Source organism: Neltuma alba, unplaced genomic scaffold (genome assembly GCF_004799145.2).
Source record: "Neltuma alba isolate B1F8T4 unplaced genomic scaffold, ASM479914v2 tig00002821_pilon, whole genome shotgun sequence".
Taxonomy (NCBI): Eukaryota; Viridiplantae; Streptophyta; class Magnoliopsida; order Fabales; family Fabaceae; genus Neltuma; species Neltuma alba.
Window position 1 is genome coordinate 1 of NW_021633029.1, and position 7,078 is coordinate 7,078.

Here is a 7,078-nt window from a genome sequence, read left to right on the forward strand (position 1 = left end):
ATGGCAAGTGAAGTACTTTTCTTGCATGAGGGGTCTATATTGGCATGGAAGTTCAATGCGGCTACTAACTCTTTTGAGCCTGTTACATCACTTAAGGGTCACACTGGTCCTGTTGTTTCATTTGTTGTTGGAGCAAATAGGCTCTACTCAGGTTCATGGACAACAATAAGAGTAAGTTTACAAAGTTGTAAGCATTCTGTCAGAAGCATAATCTTCGTGTTTGCTTTGCTTTGTAGTCCTTAAACCAATGTGATAGTGTGAATTGATCTGTTGCGATAATGCCATTCGTTTCTTCTTGCTGATTTCTGTCTGCAGGTCTGGAACCTTGAGACATTGCAGTGTTTGCAGACTTTAACTGGGCATACTTCAGTTGTGATGTCTGTTCTTTGCTGGGACCAGTTTCTTTTATCTGGTTCATTGGACACACAGTAAAGGTTGGGTCAACTTTCACATTATCTGCTGATTTTCTGTATGCTTTTTAACTTTGTGGATTTAATTTTTGTTGGCTTCATCTGTTTTTGTGTGCAGGTTTGGGTAGCTACAGAAAGTGGGAACTTGGAAGTTACTTATACTCACAATGAGGAAGATGTATGTATGAGTTCATTTTTCTCTTTTATATTTAACCCTACTTGGTCTAATTTGAATTGGAACTATCTATGATACCTCGTGGTCTTAGGGAAACAACTTCCTAATTTCTATCCCATTTGCATTAAGGAAAAACTACTTTTACGTATAGCTATTGTAAACACATGTTGTCAATCTTATCAGTTAAGAAATGAATTTTCGGCAACGAAGACAACCAATTTTGGTATGTGTATGATGCGGAAATTGATTACAAAGGCTTATGCCTATTATGTCTATGAAATTATAATGCCTAGATTACTCATATGGTTTGGTTCAGTATGTCACAAAAATTTATGTTCCATTTATTATTAACAAGTTTATGTCCCACCTTTTTGTTTCCATGCGACCATATTGGCATTCTTGTCGCTGCATCAACGTGGTAAAGGAAGATAATATATTCAGAGCGTGGACCTTTTCTTATCTTGAGTATCTTGTTTTGATATGTGTCATCTTCATGTTGGTGTAATCTATAGATACTTATGCATGATTTGAGGCTAGGTGGAGTCTTTAGAAAAAATGGTTAATGTCTATTAAGTATTATGAGTTAGTCATTAAGTTAATTAACTGTTATAGTTTGTTGTAACAGACTCTAGTCACTGTAGGTCACATGCACCTATATAGAAGCTTGTACTCTTAGTGATTAATAATAGTTTTCTGATTTACCTTCTTACCGCTTTCTCACATGGTATCAAGAGCCTCTGATCTTTCCACAGCGTCTCTCCTTGACTCTTCCGTTCTTTCCCTCTTTTTAGTACAAGAATGATGATCTTGCCTTTGCTCATTCCGTCTCTCTGAACAAAATGTGTTTTCATTTTACTCTGCCTTACAACTCAGTTTGAATTTAAGTGAACAAAACGTGATTTCTTGGGCCTAGCCCTATGCACTAAGGTTAAAAATGTCTGGCTCTGTTTGAGGATTTGCATTGTTTGAGATATGTTAATGATAGCACATTCCCATATTTAACCTTGTTGCAAATCTCTCCTATGACCGCCAGATCTATTTTAGAAGCTTCTACTCTCTGCTATTCTTCCTTTACTAATTGACTCTCCTTCACTATCCAGCTTACCCCCTTTGCTTCTGCTCCCTCCTCAAATCACCGTGATACTTCATCATCATCCGATCCATCTACAAACCCATTGCCTACCCCACCTACACCTTCCTCTTCTAGTCCTCCATCTAATTCTCCTCCACTTGTTGCTCTTGCTACTCGCACCACCTCTTCTCATCCAATGATAAAAAGTTCCTAAGGCACTTGATGCCGTTGTTGACTCCAGTTGGATGGTCCTGAAGAAGCCCTTCAATCTCCTTATTAGCGCAATGCAATGGAAGAAAAGTTTGCTGCTCTTCAAAGGAATGGTACATGGTCTCTAGTTCCCTTGCCTCCAAATTTGCAAGGCAATTGGCTGCTGGATGAATGGATCTTTAGAAGAAAGACAAATCTTGTCACCTCTGCTCGCAAGTATAAAGCCCATCTAGTTGCCAAAGGTTTCCATCAGCAAGAGGGCTACGATTTTCGTGAGACCTTTAGTCTTGTGATTCGACCTGTCACTATCTGCTCTGTACTAAGAATTGCAATTCCTCAGAAATGGCATATCAGATTGATGTTAATCATGCCTTCTTGAATGGTTACTTGAAGGAGGAAGGTTACATGGTTCAACCTCCTGGTTTTGAAAGCAGAGACAAATCCCTGGTGTGCAGACTGAACAAGGCATTACATGGGCTCAAACAGGCTCCACGACCTTGGTTTGAGTGCTTAGGAAGGGTTCTCACCAAATCTGGCTTTGTGTCAAGCAGATGTGATCTTCCCCCGCCCCTATCCCTCTCTATCCAAATTACCTCAAGTGAGCTTGTGTTTACTTGTGTTTGTTGATCATCGCTGGTTCCTCTCATTCCTGCATTCGTCATCTAATTACTGACTTGGACGATGGATTTTGACTCAAATCTTGGCACCTTGAACTGATTTTTAGGCATTGAAGTCAAAAGTTGCCAAGATGGCGATATACAGCCATTTCAAACTAAATATCTCAGCCCTTTTGGCTGGTGCTAAAATGAGTAATGCCAATAGTGTAGTCACTACCATGACTCTAGGATTTGAAAAAACTCTGGAAGGATGGCGCTGATGTTATGGATAATCCACAGCTTTATCACTCACATTGTTGGAGCTCATCAATATGCCACTCTCACTTGTCCAGATGTCAGTTTTGCTGTCAATAAAATTTGTCAGAACCCTCTGTTGATTCATTGGAAGGCAATCAAATGCATTCTTCGCTGTTTGGCTGGCACACTTACTTATGGGATGGTTTTACAGCCTTGTCTCAATAGAACAGCTTATTGTGATGCCTGATTGGGCCTCAGTTGCAATGACAGACTTGGTACTAAAGGCTTCTATATCTATTTTGGCTCTAACTTGATTACTAAATTGTCAAAGAAACAAGCAATACTAGCTCATTCTAGCACAGATGCTGAATATCAAAGTATGGCCTCAGTTGTGACTGAGGTCTTGTGGATCAGGTCACTTCTCCAAGAGCTTTATGTGAATCTTTGTCGACCAGCACCTGTTAAATGACAATCTGAGGACAGTAATGATGACCTGCCAATCCCATCTTACATACTAGAACCAAATATATGGAGCTGGATCTCCATGTTATACGAGAGAGTCATCAAGAAAGAATTTCTAGTCTGTTATATTCCAACTGTTGATCAAGTAGCAGATGGACTAACTAAAGCCCTTCTGCAGTGCTCCTTTATTCAGTTTCAACAATATCTAGGCATGAGGGGTGTCACAAAAGGGTAGTTCAAATTGAGGGAAGATGTTAAGTATTATGAGTTATTTATGAAGTTAGTTAAACTGTTAGTTTGTACCTTGTTGCAACATACTCTAGTCACTGTGTCATATGCACCTATATATCAGCTTGTACTCTCAGTGACTAATAATAGTTCTCAGATTCACCTTCTCACTGCTTTCTCACAATGTCATTATATTTATTTTAGTTTATGTTTGTGATGAGGATGTTGGTATGATCTGTCTCAGGGTGTAATTAAACTCTGTGGGATGCATGATTCACAAGGCAAGCCCATTTTGCTGTGCTCTTGCAACAATAATACTGTACACCTCTATGATCTGCCTTCGTAAGTAATTGTCTCCCAACTTTTATTATTTTACTTTTCCCTTAGTTCCATTTCCATAATGTTCCCTTGGACATGCTTAGCCACACCCATCTTATGCCAACCTCCATGATGCATTAAAAATTAGGGATTGAGATTGAGCAAATCTGTTAAGAGAGTATTTAGTATAAGAGATTGCTTGTTATATGAGATTAGCCAAACCCATATGTGTGGGATTGGGGAATACCATGGGGGAAAGTGGTATTTCTCAATCTCACCTCTATAGGTTTGCTTAATTACATGTAATAGGTAATTATTTATGCTAAATACTATTTTAATGATTTTTCTCAATTGCAATTCCAATCTTATTTTTCATTTTCAATACTTCATACCAAACGAGACCTTAAATCACTATGAATTGATGAACATGTCAACTTTGTCGTTTTTTCATTGGGGAGGTTGAGCTATTTCTGAATTGATCACTTTGTACGACCCATTTCTTGTGCAGCTTCGCAGAGAGAGGCAAGATTTTTACAAAGCAAGAGGTTCGAGCTATTGAGGTTGGTCCTGGTGGTTTATTCTTCACCGGTGATGGAACAGGTCAAGTGAAAGTCTGGAATTGGTTGCCGGAGGCAGCTTCTTCCCAACCAATAAATGGCTCTTCCTAATCGTGTATTCCATTCATTTCTTCTCATGACTACTAAGTTTCATTTAGAGTGAGGAAAGAGGGTAGCGGTTGATATTATGCAATTTGAGTATGCATAGGAGGCATAGGCATAGGCATAGGCATATATGGAAAACACGTGAGTTTTGGCACAGCGGTAGCAAGCGTCCATGTCCAAATCTGTAATCTTTTGAAGAGGGTGGGTCTTTCTTCTTGTTAAGGCCTGTCTCTATATATATTTCTAATTTTCTTGTCACTTGGAAGTATTTCATGGGATATGTTTTGGTCCTGTCCTTGGCACAAAGTTGTCTCACGTGGCGTGACTCTGAACAATGGAGGGACGCCAGGGTTTGTAACATTACGTGAATCATATTAGTATCATTACTTGAGAAGCCCCCAAGTCTATTGCTTTGAGAATCCCATGGGGGGTTTCCCAACAGCTTTTATGTCTGAGTGGTTTATTACTTTCATCCTATTTTTCAACGATTCGAGCTCCTTGGCACGCGCGACTCATTTAATAAAATGGGTTCAGTTGAAATATAAACGAGGAATTTATATTAAAAATGGGTTAGCTTACGTTGTCATGCTTGACAAAAAGAAGAGAGGATCTCTCATTTCTCATTTAATACCGTGTATGACGACTTCATTTTACGGCTCCTAGATGAGTTTTTTACCCCCTACGGTGGACCTCCCTCGTGTCTGTCATCTAATAGTAGTAGTAGTAATAAATAAATAAATGGGGATTACTTGGTTAGTCAGTTTGGGATGGTTAGCACCGTACATGTTTAGTGACGAGTAAGGAACAAAAACCGGATCGGAAATCAAAGCGGTTGAGACAGTGGGTTAAGGTTTACTGGTCTGACTAGGGTTAGAATGGAATCAAACCAATCATATTAAAATAATATAATTTAATTCATAACATTAAAATAGAATAAAATTTATAAATAATATCACTGTGAAAAATAAAAAAAGCTACGAAATTTGGCCAGACTTTCATCTTATTTTATCAATTATATAATTATATAATATGTATTTATATATGATAATAGATAAAAAAAATTAAATACAAGTCTTTAAAAAACGAAAGAAATAAGAGAAACACTGACAGGCATGCTAAGTCTCCCTATCCTTTCAATTTTTTTTAGTTCCACGGCATAGGCATACGGCACCTTTCAAATTTTTTCTCTTTCTTTTCTTTTTTAAAATTCATTTGTCTCTTCTTCTATGGTTCTCCCTCTTTTTCTCTCTCTAAACCCTTCCTTCATCTCTTTCTCCTCTTTCTTTTCTTTTTCAAATTCATTTGTCTCCTTCCGCCACTCTCTCTCTCTCTCTTTGAAGAATTCTACCATTTTCATGTATAGTAGTTTCTTCTTCTTCTTCTTCTATGTTTCAAAAGGGAAAACAACCTCAGGCTCTACCTTCTAACTGCAAAAAATGATTGCAAGCTCCTGCCTCTTCCTCTCGGACACTGTCCTTCTTTCTCCTTCTCACCTTCATTTCTTCTTCCTTCAGATTTGACAGGTATTCTACCTCTCCTCCTTTCGGCTCTCTTCTTCCTCCTCTCTTGTCTTTCTTTATCCATTAACCTTTTATTTTTCATCAGATTTCTATGTTTTTTTTTCCTTGAGCGATTTTTTTAGCAATGATCCGAACAACCCAACCTAACTGGCAGTTTTTCCGGTTTGATGCCAGTTTGTTTCGGTTTATTTTGGTTTGATCTCCCACCAGTTTTATTGATGAACCAAACCGAATCAGTGGCTGATTCATAGGTTTCCGGTCTAAACCGGCCGGTTCGGGTCGGTTTTTTGTTCATTGGTTACGAATCATATTGTATAAATAAAGGGGTAAGATTACAATAACCTTCCTCATATTTTATCTGTTAGTAATAGTAATAGTGGTAATAATAAACAAATGGAGATTAGTTGGTTAGTCAGTTTGGGATGGTTAGCACCATACATGATAAGTTACGAGTCATGTGGTATAAATGAAGGGTTAAGATCATAAGTTGTGTGTTATGATGGTATGTACAATCTTGAAAGTATAAAATGAGAACAAAACACTGCTAATATTCTATAAAATTTAATGGTTGAGGAGAATATTTAATAAAATAAGCAATACATATTCAGTCACATACTAGTCTAGAATTGAGCTAACTAGAGGATTAAAAATATAATTGAAAAGCATTTAAAAAATAGGAAAGACTTGTCTAATGTTTAGAAAATTAATGCTAGTGGACCTCTATCATAAATAGTGACCTCTTATCTTCAATTGACCGATTCAAATTTGTAAAAATAGCTGATCACCCAAGAGGAGGGTGAATTGGGTGTTAATTAAAATTAAAAACCTTTTCGCAATGTAATGAAATTCATAAGAAATTATGAGCATATAAACCATGAATTGACATAAGCATAATCACAGTAGTAAAATGGTTTAGCTAGAAATATAAAAAAGTAAGGGAAGAGAGCATGCAAACTGTGATTTATCTTGGTTCGGTCCTCACTGACCTACGTTCACTCCCTAGGCTCTTCCTGAGATTTTCAATCCACTATCTCTCTCAAGTTTAACATGGGTACTTGAGAACCACTATAACCACAAGTTTGATTCGGGCATTTGTGATGCTACTTACAATCCTTAGACTAATTAGTCTATTCAATAGCAACCTTACACTGAGGTAAATACTCTCCC

General features: G+C 37.7%; 1 long non-coding RNA gene across 1 annotated transcript; it reads left to right on the plus strand.

Moving 5' to 3' along the window:
* Positions 1-294: 294 nt before the first annotated feature.
* On the plus strand, positions 295-4,879 carry LOC114739215 (uncharacterized). The gene is made up of 4 exons (XR_003739587.1): positions 295-434; positions 529-588; positions 3,656-3,753; positions 4,238-4,879. It is a non-coding gene; the product is annotated as an uncharacterized LOC114739215 (long non-coding RNA).
* Positions 4,880-7,078: the final 2,199 nt, after the last annotated feature.